A 13116-nucleotide genomic window follows, 5' to 3' on the forward strand; every position below is an offset into this window, starting at 1 on the left:
CTTTGGCTTTAGTACTTTAGAAATGTGAGCCAGTTGTTGAAGCTGTTAATTTCTCAAACTGAAGTTAGCATGACAAAAATTGCAAGGCCAATTTACTGTAAAAACTTGTTTTTATTTTACAAATCATCCAAACTGCAGTCACAGCATGAGGGTCATAGGGTATTTATTCCATACTTGACTCCACTTGTCAGAAAAGCCCTGTAAAACTTGACCGACTTTCATACAAAAACTTTATAGAGGGTTTGCCAATTTTGTCAAAAATGAACATATGAGTAACTGTCAAGAAGGTTTGTATATTTTTATAACAGAGCTGCTCATGGGAATTTAAATCTCCCTGTGATGAATCAGATCCATCTTGACGCTCAACGCAGCAGAAATTGACACTAAGAGTCACTGTTGTGTTCTGAACAACTACGAGAGAGACTATGGTTATATATAACCGTGTAAACAAGCAGAAATCAGTTTCCTACCTTGGAGATATACTGATTCATCTATATCTCAGTCAAAGTTGTCTGAAAGTCTTTCTTTCTTCTCAGCTGCCTTGGTGCTTCACAACACCATCACTAACTGCTCAGCAAAACCAGTCCATGTAAAGAGGAAGCAGCTGTTGATTTATTGTGTCCTTCTCCTTCATGTTTATCCTTCAACGTCTTTCGTATATTAAAAACCAGTTTTTCTCAAAGGCAAATTAGCTTTTTATCATCACCTTCCTTGGTATCAACACTCACTCTTAAAAATAGCACAACTGACTTTTCAAATGGGGAGTTAAATGGAAACAAACAGAAAGTAACCACAGGGATGTACAAATTGTTTGGTGAACTTTGAACAATGACGGTGTGCTCACAATGACAGATCAGGCAAGTCAAACTTATACAAAGTGTCAGGATGCAGTTAGCACGTTTTATTTATGTAATCATCTCTTAAAATAGCAGACTCTTTCCCTTTCATCATTTAAAGACGATCATTTTTTTAAAGGAGGTGCTACTTTTTGAAAATCCTAAGAAAGAACATGTTGCACTTTTCAGTTATTACAGTTACTGTTTATTGTGTGAGAAATCCCCACCTGAGTTATTGCAGTTTATTTTTGCAGTGAATAAGTCAATATTAACTAACAAGGATTCCAATGACTTTTATGCAGAATGTCACTGTTAATTTAATTTAATGGAGTGTAATGTAACTTTTACAATATTAACAACTTCCTGTTAAAAATGCAAGCTCTTCCAAGTATGCAAATTTGATCATCTTTCTTTCAACAATTTATCATTATACACTGCCTTTCAGAAATAATACTGTGTGTAGCTTTGTTGATTCTCTTTTTTTTTTTTTTTTTCGTCAGTGTTACTGTAGCATCTGTGGCTCAGTGAGGATGAGCACTGACAGGAATCTGCTGGGGGTTAAATAGTTTCTCTTCCAAGTGTCGCCTCCTCTCAGCCTCAGCTTTTTGCAGCACAGCGACCAGCGACGGCCTCGTCTGCCTTCCTGCCTCCGCTGTCACAGGAACGGCTGCGTGCCCAGCGCATGTTTTAACCACCGGCCTCATCTCCTCAACCCCTCATCCCGCCATGATTCACTCACTTCAACTGACACAGGAATTATGAAAGTAGTCTCACTACTGATACACGTCTGGTGCTGATGTTCCCCTATTACAAAGGCGTGCATTGTTATGAAGACACAGGCAGGATTTAGGGCTTCTCATGGCCAGACATGAACAGAATTAGACTGTAATGTTTTAGGTAATTTGAACATCATGAAATCAAACTGTAGGTCATTGCTGGGTGAGGAGCTGGATGTCTGACTCAGGACTGTTTGATTAATCTAATTATTAACTATCAAAAGGTTGATTGGGTTTGCCGTATTCTGGTTCAGAGCCCACAGAGGTTTTGTATAGTTTGTGTTTAAAAGGGACATTTTCAGCCACTTTGACTGAATTCATTTTAATTGTCTCACATTTAGAGTATATAATGACCTTTTTAATCACAGGAGTCAGTCAGACTGAGGAACTCTGAAAGCAATAGTTGCATCCTATTTGTAGTGCGTGTTGCTTACTGCATGAGACTGGTTTCACAGGCCATTTTTAATTTCTAGTTTCAAAAAATGTGGCGCTGTGATACATTCATAAGGACAAACTGCTTATCTTTTGCCCTTCAATCTGTTATGTATAAATAAGCTATATTCTTTTAAAGCAGATGAAAGAACATCTGAGCAATTTTCTTAAATTAGATTCAGTTTTTTTTCTTCAGCATTTTATGCACTCAGCAAATAACTGCTAATAAGAAATAAAAGGAGTAATGCTGCTTTTAGTAGCTCCAAATCGCTTGCCCCTGGGTTGTTATGTGGTTTGCATTGTTAGTGATCAAACTTCATTTGTGAATTAACTTTGTGGCTGTTAAATGTGTGTCGGCTAAATTAAATAAAGTGCTGCATATTGTGTTTTTTGTTTGGTTTAAAGACACGGAAGTTTATCTGTAAAGGTGCACAATTATTTCTTCTCTTTGCAAGCATGGTAAAAAAACAAATATTTTCCTTTGCCTTGTGTATAGATTTTTCTGAAGTAGATTATTTAATCACCAAGTATGTTTTTATTCATTTCTTTTGTCTAAAATAATTTGTCTGCTTCCTCTGTTCTCGCAAGATGATTTTGTCACTCAGCTTTACAGACAGCATTCCCTCTGGGTTGTCTAAGACCATCTCAACCATATCATCCATCCGATGTTTCTGCTCCACCCCCGGCAATGTAAACACTCAGTGGGAGATTCTCCCTCCCTCTCCTTTCATCTGGAACTGCATTATTCTTACAACATGATGTCAGTTTGCATCCAACTTGCCAAAGTTGTGATATTTTCTGACTTTTTTAAAATACAACTTTTCATGTCACATATTAGTTTTGCGTTTCAATGGCATACAGTAAGATTTTTAGCATCTGAAACTGTGTTGTACATAATTTGATGTCCCAGCACAACGCAGGCTAGCACTATGTTATGAACATTTACATGGCTTGAACATTGCAACCTGGAAATAATATACATACTAAACATTCTGCTGAAACAGCATTTATCACATGGTAACATTACTCAATCTGAAACTACACTATTCACTCATGCTGCACAGAGGAAAATGGACTCACCTCAGCTTCCTAAATACTTGAAATGACTTTAAAAACAGCTATTTATTTCTAATTAATTTAAATATTTATTTACTCACTTGAGGGAATTCATAGGCTGTGTTTAGAACATAGAACTTTCAGTTCTAGATGTCCGGGCAGTCATTAAATGTGGAAAAGAAAGGCAGTGATGTCACAGCAAAACAATTTTACAGTTGTTACGTAGCGGTAAACAGCATATTTTACCTCCTCCATCCAGTACACACACGCTGTACGAAACTTGTGGTTAATCATAGGGAACACATACATGACAGGATTTGAATGTACTAAATGCTTACTATTTTTTTCTGCCTTAGAATAATATAAAACCAACATGCAAGGGAAGATAAGCAACACTGTAGCAGCAGCTTAGTAATCTTCTCCTGTCAGGCTAAATTTGTTTTTGTGCCCGATTCTTCAATGTGACCCCGATGTTTACGCTTCCCATTTCCTTTGTCTTACCTTAAATAAATTACAGACACCAGCAAAAAAATTCATAAAAAAACTTAAGGTTTGGTGGAAGGCACTTTTTAATCACAAAAATCCTTGTCTTTTACATGTCTTGAGCCTTCAGTGTTGTTTATGATGGACAAAACAAGTAGACTCCAAGTTGTCAGTGCTTCTTCAAATGTCTCTGAAAGAACGGGAGGCTTTTATTTCTCTTGACAGACTTGAAATTGCATTCATCATTTTTGGAATAGTGTTTCCCGTGTTGCCTGAAAAACTTTGGATGCTGACATAATTCATGTACAAGGTTCAGCATCCCTCCTTCATGTTGGTTTAAACTTATGTAGGCTTGTTGGGTGAGAGTGGAGGCCATCCCAGTTGTAACACCAAGTACAACAACTATGCACACACACACCTAAAGACAATTTGGCCTTTAATTAACTAAACATTAATATTTTTCAACTACGCCTATAGGTTAAACTTTAATTGTAGCAAACACTGATGCTGAACACTTTTTTTTAAACAGACTTTGTAGTCAAGCCAATGTTCCAGCTGAGGGAATACGGTAGGAGGGACGCAGGCTGTCATGACATCCCAGGAGGAGGGTGAACAGGGGGGATCGGATGAGAGCTTGTCTCCAGGAAGACCACACAAAGGAGAGGACACAGGAACAGACAGGGTCCAGTGTGCATTGAATATGGAGGGTACAAAGAGCAAAAGGTGAGTCAAAGTCTTTCTTAAAGCAGTTCTGTAAACAGGCTTCATGTTGATCTACCAAACGGTAGCCAGCAATGACGTCTGGCTCAACCTTATATACCCCAGGTGGCTATCAGGTGGAATAGAAGCCACCTGGGGGCAACAAGACCCCAGTCTTTCCCTCAGGAATCCTCACTGATGCAGCGTCTTGAGTCAGGAGATGCAGTTGGAGTAGAGATAGAGAAAAGTCCTATGGGAAGCAAACAGAAAGATTTAAAAACTACATTTGCAAAATACTTTAGAAGAAAATAATCAGTTTTTTTCTCAATGTGTTCTCATAATATTTCCAAACACATAACCAGTGTAGCACTTTTACTTTCAAGGACATACAAAACTAAGGCTGTAATGAACTTGCTGTGATGAAATCTGATTCAGAGTGATCAAAGACGGATCTGATGCGCTCCGACTGACAAAACATCGAGAGCTAATGTTATTCCCCACTTCAGCACATACATATTAATGGATATGAGACAAAGCAATCTTTCTGAATCCCAGTTCAACAATCATGCTGACATCAGACCAGATCTAATCAAACAAAATAATTATAATTTAGACTAACATTTATGTGGAGTGTTATTAATATCATGTTCTGTGATTTAAATTAATATTTAGTGTATCAATAACTTATTTAAATGCAATGCCTGATTGCAAAACAGATGTATGGAATGAATGAAATATATACTGATATCCTAAACAAAAGAAATATGGTATCAGGAAGTTATTCTGTTGATGTGCATGAACCCAAGTTTGATCTGTGGGGGTTTCTTTTGGTGAGACCGACTGGTTTAAAATAAATAAACATTTAAAACAGAATAGAAAGACCATAATGGCTGATAAATCTGCTTTTATATTAAACTCTTCTTAAGGTGAATGTGAGGCTAGGCTCATTGCTGTTACATATTAAATGACTGTCTGAAAACTGACCCCAAAAAATGTGTCAAAAACACATCCGGCTTCACTGTAAAGTACTTTTCCTTATTATCATCCTTATTGCAGCACAAATATAAGTGCAGAAAGCTGAAGAGGCCCGGTGTCACTGCCTTTCAAAGGTTTTACAATAGTCGTCTGGCACAATGGGATCAGTGCAACACCATTTGGCCTTGGCAGCATGTCTCCCATAATAAAACCCAATGCCTACACACATTAAACGAAGACTCAAGAGTCAACACTTTAGATGACAGTGTTAAATTACAAATCTTCCTGGGTGTTGGACAGAAATCAAATGTACTCTGTCGCTGATTTCAGTTGATAAACTGTCCATGGTATAGATTGCACCAAGAATAGTTTTCACATAATGTTTTCCTTCACTCCTCTATATTCAGGATATTTTTCATAGGGAGAATTTAAGTCTCTTGAGACAATCACTTTTAAAAGCTGCATTTTGTGCTTACTTATGTTGTCTTTGACTCGCATTTAAATTGGTTTTATGTTCTGAAACTCTCAAGTGTGGCAAGCATGCAAGAAAATAGGAACTCAGGAAGCATGCAAACGCTTTTTCACATGACTCGGAGTAATGGAGAAAAATCTTTAGATTTATATTTTGAAAACGTTACCTATGACTGAAGCCTCTGCCCAACGATGGATTCCTGCTTTCCTGATTCATATTATTTTGCAGATCATTCCCTGGGGAGAACAGAATGATAGAGTAGCTCATTATAGGTGGTTAATGTGCAGCATAAAATAGATGGGTTTAATGACAACAGAGACTTCACAAACAACTGGCCTTGAGTTTTCTTGGCAGCATAACAAACAAAAGGTCAGTTGTTTGTGATCAAATTGTCAGGAAGATGAGTTAACTGGTTTCTCTTTTTGGTTTAAAAAAAGCTAAAAATAAAATAACTTTTAAGTTTTACTTTAACATAAAACTACTTTTTTAATTTAAGAACTCATTTGGATTGAATAGTTTTCAGATCTAGGATTTTGTAACAATTTCCAGTGAGGCTTTCCACATAAGTATCATAAACAGAGTAAACTCCACTACTCAGCTGAATATCGCTGTTTTTCACCAGCCTCAGCTTGAAAACAAGACATTTGTACTTGTGCAGCTTTAAAATATATTCTAGAGGATTTAAAGCAAAGCGGTTTCATTGTTTAAACGGAGACGGTGCTGGAGCTAGTTTTTTACTGAGTCCACGTTCCCACAATGCTTTACATGAATTTTGTGTACAACTTTGTGCCATTGGAACTGAAATTGCTGTCTCACATGTAACCAAAAGCTTGTTAACAGATTAAATATGCATAAAATGTGAAAACTTTAATCTATACCTTGAACGGAATGAGCAATGTTTGATAACAACATGCAGTGTCCGAAAAGATAATCTATTAAGTAGTTTATAATTATTTTAGAGGCATAACTTAAATAGAAACAACCAAGTTAACACCTCATTGCACTTACACACAAACATATGCACTCACAATGTTTTCAACAGGGTGAATGGAATAAGAATGTCATCATCTCAGCTGTATATTGCCATAAAATTGGATGAATCTTTACGGCTGTGTTATCTCATCAAATAGTCCTCTTGTTCTATTTTCATCCTCTGATCAGCACTGCAGCTATTACAGTTTTGGCAGTTCAGTCATTCAATGCCCCTCGTCGAGTTGTTTCACGGATGGAAGCCAGACGAAACACTTCTGAACTCTTACGCAAACCCTTTATAGGTTTCTTTTTATGTTGCAATTGAGACCAAGGGATGCATGTGACAGTAACCTTTAAAAGTAGATGGTGAAATATTTGTCTCGGTAACTTGAATAATTTCACAGGATTTTGCAAGGCTCAGACCTAAAGTTGTTTTTGTCCTAAATTGCAGAGACAATGTGGAACTACAGATCTGTCAAAAGATGTAGAACAGAGCATGCTCTCTCATGTAAAACGGTCCGCACCGCAGGTAAAGGAACAGATGTTTATCATGAATGCAGAAACAACGAACGACACAAAGCAATGTGTGCATTAATGCTATATCCTAAGCAGAGGGCTTTGATGGGTCTGCAGAACAGCTTTTTAACACATGCTATTCTTGCTCAGTCTGCCAACTCAGCATTTTTGAAGGAGAGGACAGCATTTTATGTATTCACAGGAAGGTTTTATCGTTGTTCATCAGCGTAGAATTATGTCGCTTTCTTTTTGAGGTTGAAATAAAATGTAAAATCTTTTGGTCTTAGGCTGAATATGCTAACTCAGCACTCTATAATAATTTCTATTACAGATTGAGTAGTCTACTAGATATTTTCCATGGCAACAGGTTAAAATTCAGGGAAAATGACTGATTTAGGATTTAAAAAACAGATAATAATGTTGACACTGTTGGATGTAAATTTTAGGAGGTATTGTAATAGTACAGTATTTAGCTGTAGAAATAATGTGTGCAAAAATAATTACTTAGTACGGTAGTTTACTGTCACTTTTGACCATACAATTGATGTGAGAAACCAACAAATGAGGTTACTCAATCCAAGAATGTAGTCAGTGATATTACAACACATAGAGTTTGTGTTCTGCATGTCGCTGTGCAGGCTGTTGTTCGACTGATTCAGCTGCTCTGATGACCAGCTGCCTGCTGAGAGCTCCTCTCAGAAGATGCTGCAAGCTGGTCTCTGGCTTGACTGCCCTCTGCCTACTCCAATCATTTTGTTGTTTTTTTTATTCTCCGTCTTCTGGCACTGGGTGCATCTGTGATTTAATCTGAGCCATTTTGTCTGGGTGGTTGTTCAAATTAAATGACCTGGCTTGCTGTTTGCTGCTTAATGGCGTTAAGATGCAGCAGAGTCCATTTTCCTCTAATGTTTTGTGGTAACTAAATGCCAGTCATGTCTTGTAAAAGTGATGGCAATGCATATTTTGTAACAAAGTATGGACTCTGACCATTGAATGAATGAATGAATGAATGAATGAATGAATGAATGAATGAATGAATGAATGAATGAATGAATGAATTAGAGCTGGTGAACCCCACTTTGCAAACTTTATTACATTATTATTGCTAACCTGGTTCAAAACACTTCAACTGCATGAATAAATATAAACTTAGACAATTCCACCCCAGTAACCTTTATTGTGTATATTTTCCACAACTCGGTGTTAAAGTGACAAGAAGAGGTCAAATGTATTTGAATAAATATGTTTCATTAAAAATTAACTAGCCACCATTTCACTTCAACATAGACCTGCATGCATCACCAGGAAGGAGGATGGGGCTGGTTCTCTATTTTGTAATGTATTCAGGAGAGCATTTCCACTGCAAGTTGAACTTTCAATAGCAGGCGAAGTTAACACAAATACCACAGCTGGACACATCCCCAGCTCTTGGGGCTGTGTCTGATCTATTGTATCCTCATGTCCCTTGGGTTTCTCACCGAGTGGGACAGCATGATGCCCTCCCTCCTTTGGTCCTGATCTGGTTGCTGTGGGGAGCCAATGCCTTTGGGGTGTTTCTCCTACACAAAGCAGGGATATTTTGCTGCTGGGGACTTGCCTGTCTGCCTAAGGCTGCTGCAGCCTTCAGGGTGTTGCGAGGTTTCTACCCTTTTTACCGTCCTAAAAACTTTACACCTCCTGGTGACAAATTCACACACACATAATAAATGCAGATGCACATGCTATGTCTTTCTATCTTCAATGAGACTTTGCATTGACTTCAATTCATTTTTCATTTATCTCCTATAGTTTAACCCTGACCTTCACACTAAATCTAACCATTAGGAGTACATGCCTAACCCTAACTTAAACGCAATTCACACCTTAGTCTTGGACCTAATCCTTTACTGAAAACTTCACCTCTTCTTATGGAGCCCTGGCTTTAGACAAAACTTCCCTGACACATTTGTACAGCCAGCTGAAGATTTGTTGACATGTCATGTAAATCAGTTTACTGTGTAAAACCATTTTTTTATTGTAGCAGCATTTCACACTGAAAATGTTGCCAATTTCCAACCTTTAACTTGGATATATTTATTAAGTTTGGGTCCAAAAAGCGTTATGTTAAGAAATAATTATCTTTAAGAACTTGGCACCTTTAACAACTGAAGCATTAAAGTATTAAAAACAACAAAAAGCTAAACAATGAACCAGAATCAGGAGTGAATTGAAACCAGTTCAAGTCAGATAAATAAATTTTTACTCAAATTTCGAATGAAGATTGTCATTGAGGATTTCATGCAATCGTAAAATCAGTTACTCTCTTCACTTAGTGAGACATCACATTGAGAGCAATCTGCCAGGCTTTCTGGTCTCAAGTCAGCTGCCCTCCATTGCCATCCGTGTTTCCGCCACAGGAAGACAGTCAGTCCTGGCTCATTTAGAAAACCTCAACCTAACAAGGCAGAGTAATGATCCACCGTTACAAAGGTGTGGAGGGATTTCATTTTCAGATACTTTGAATTTCTGCGCAGCAATGAGCATTGACAAAGGCCCAGCATTAACAGAGATTAATAGAATGATAATTTGCCATTAACAGCTTGAACCCGTGCACCAGCTGGCCTGGAGGAGCACCAAATAGCCGCCTCCGGCTGGGCAATGCACAACAAACTGTTGCAGACTGAAAAGAAAGCAGCCAAGCGATGCTTGATCATTTGGCATGGGGCTTAATTTATTCCACCACAAACACAAACACTTAGTATGTTGTCATTCAGAACAGCTTTCATTTTCAGCCCACCTCCCACCTCGTCTGAATTACAGGCAGAATTACAGCTCATTATTAACGTGCTGCCAACTTTGCATGTTAATGTTAAGTGAAGTGCCAGTGTGCAACAGTTTGAAATGCTTATGCTTTTACCTCACCCTATGTTTTGCTTCAACTTCTTAAAAACTGGTCAAAGACTACAACTATATGTCTACTGCCTAATTATGTCTACATCTATTTCACCTCTGTTAAAAATAAAGACAATTACGTAAACCCAGCTGACTGAAAACAGATTTGCAGAGATAGTTGTGATAATCATTGACAAGAGAAAAACCAATGTTTCTCCCTGAAATGGAGAAAATAACACTGATAGTGCAGTTTCATCCATAACATTGTATAATTCAATCTGACACAGTGGTTATTCCAACAGTAATACTGCATGGCTGGAATGTGGATTTTGTCAAAAAATGGAACAAAATCTCGAAAAGTATTACAACTTGAGCCTTTTCTAAATGAATATTTTGTTATTTGTGCATTTTGAGATTAATTACCTGGGACTCGCTGCATACTAAAGGGATTATTTCTTTTTGTTCTCATGTAAGGTAGAATGCAGGATGCATGGGTTACTGGGAGACATCCAGTTACGTGCTGGTTGGTACATTAAACATGGTAGACAGCTAAGAGTCGGTAGAAGCCCTCAGTTTGCTGTAGTAACACCTGCAGTGCAAAACGTGGATTTGAAAAGGAATCAGTGTTTCAGAGGGACTGGAGAAGTAGGAGGGCAAAGAGAAAAGAAAGGCAGCAATTATTAGCACTTGACGAGAAGGAAGTTTGGCAACCTTAGAAAACCAGAGCTCTTGACATGAACTGAGCAGAATACCTGAGCAGAGAAGAGTTGGCTTTTAAAGCCAAACCTGTTGTAACCTGACAATATGTAGCATTAATGGAGACCCATAAGCATTTATTATATGTATAAATAATTGTGTTAGAAATTAGCCACTTTTCTATTTAGTGGATTGGCACATTATAATCTCAGCACCTAAACAGATATTCTGAAGCAGTGTTGGTGGTTTATGTGGATATGTTTAGGCTAGGTTTAGGATTTTTGAATATTGTGATGCAAGTTCAGTTTGGGATTTGCAGCAATAAGAAGCAGGTTCAGGTCTTACCCAGGACTGTATATGGCAGTTTATGTTAAAAGCACAAACATCTCCTGAGCAGATGAGACTTCATCACTGAGCCAAAACCCAAACAGAAGGGGTGAGGACTGAGACAACCCTTTCACCTACAGAGAAGCTGGTTAAAACGGAGAGTCTGGATGGAGGCTGGTGGAGAAACACTGCTTCAGGCAAAGAGTTGAACTCATTTGTTTTTTAGTCCTCTTACTGTTTATGCATCAGCAGAAGCTGATCATCTGACACCAGAAGGGAGGTTCTGCTTTACAGAAAAATGACAGGTGTGAGAAATGTAATTTTGTATCTTTTATTCATTTTGATATAATTTGGAAAACTATTTGTTTGTTACGCTAATTCTGTAGTTACTGTGTTTTATGAAAACTCTGTATTAAATTAACAGCAGAATAGAAAACTTTAACTCCACTGGGCATATGGCATTTAACTCTTATCACACTGAGGCTTGCAAACTTGAGATTTCTGTACAACACGTGCCTAAGACTTTTTTAAGGAGCTTACTCCTCTATTACTGCTGCTTTGTGCAACAACAAAAGCCACAACGAGCCCTCTTTACTGGTCCTTGGTCAGCTGTGATCAAATAACTGGAAGTCGGGAGCCCCCATCAATCCACAGCTAATGGTTTGTGGAATGGCCTACAACGACTCTTATCACACGGGAGATGGGACTTGAGGATCTTTGGGCTCATGCCCAGGCAGGAAAAGGTTATTTGGCTCCGATTTGCATCACAGTGGTCCCACAATCATATGATGGTTATTGAGGACGTAATTTTTCTCCACAACGGGTTCAGGGAGGGAAAAGGAAGCCGAGATTGACAGTGAGTCATTCTCCCAAAGGACTGAATTTATCTCGACTCTGTCCGTTTTATGAAACTTTCAACTTTTTCAAACTTTGAAAGGACTGGGCTGTTGGCCCAGAGGTAACATTTACTCTAATGCATTTTAGGTCTGAATTCAACCACGGAAAGTCACCTTAGTGCTGAGACAAATTACATTTTATAAATGAATCTGGAGCTAAAAGATACTGAGTGACAGAGCTTAAATAAAAGCAAAGACAGCTCTTATAAGCTGAAAAACACAAAGAAGGAATTATTTAGATATTTACATTATTACATGCTATGACTTGTAATAAATGGAAATTATGAAAAAAAACTTTTACAACATATTCAAACTACAGTTCAGAAATTATTGCCATTTAAATCTTTTCACACTGCAAAAACACAAAATCCTACCAGGTAATTGTGTTGGAGTCTCTAGTGCAAATATTTTACTAGACTTAAGTTAATTGGCAGGCAATTTAACTTATAATGTGGGAAAAATGTCTAGTTATAAGTTAAATAATCTGCCGATGGAACTAGAATCATTTCATCAACATTAAGGAAGTATTTACTTTAAACATGTTTATATATCTTGCTAAAATTTACTCGTAAGTTTGTCTTATTTCAAATTTGCTTAGATATTTGCACTAGAAGCTAGCTAGACAAAAATACTTGGTGAGATTTTGTGTTTTTGCAGTGTATTTCAACTTTCAAAACTTCCAGTGTTGCTGAGCTAATACCTGTAGCTAAACACAAGGCCAGGCAGACATAATATTCAGTCATATCTCATGAATTCCTGTTGGATTTTATGATTATTGCTAGTATTTGACCTAAAAACATAAAAGACTTAATCAGACTGACTGAATGAGTTACTAACAGACTGACCACATCCCAGTCCTACAGTCCCCCTCTACTTCTGTTCTGGCTCTCCTTCCTGCCCGTGGAGAGTTGAACAGCTTGATGGCATGGGAGACAAACGAGTTTGTAAGTCTTTTGGTTCTGCAATTTGGAGGGATCAGTCTGCTGCTGAACAGGCTTCTCTGACTGCTGATGACAGCGTGCAGAGGGTGGCTATCATTGTCCAGATCAGCCTGGAGTTTGCGCATTGCTCTCCTCTCTTTCACTCTCACAGCTTCATGCCGACCAGTG

At 37.9% G+C, this 13116-nt stretch overlaps 1 long non-coding RNA gene across 1 annotated transcript in view; it reads right to left on the minus strand.

The window, feature by feature from the left end:
• Window positions 1–2987: 2987 nt before the first annotated feature.
• LOC145553843 (uncharacterized) overlaps window positions 2988–13116 on the minus strand; it is a 49797-nt gene continuing 39668 nt past the window's right edge. The window contains exons 2-3 of the long non-coding RNA XR_014089884.1: window positions 5896–5965; window positions 2988–4532 (exon numbers count right to left, since the gene is read on the minus strand). This is a non-coding gene — a long non-coding RNA (uncharacterized LOC145553843). The remainder of the gene's footprint in view (window positions 4533–5895; window positions 5966–13116) is intronic.

This window comes from Poecilia reticulata, chromosome 11 (assembly GCF_904066995.2).
Source record: "Poecilia reticulata chromosome 11, P_reticulata-male-v2, whole genome shotgun sequence".
Lineage (NCBI taxonomy): Eukaryota > Metazoa > Chordata > Actinopteri > Cyprinodontiformes > Poeciliidae > Poecilia > Poecilia reticulata.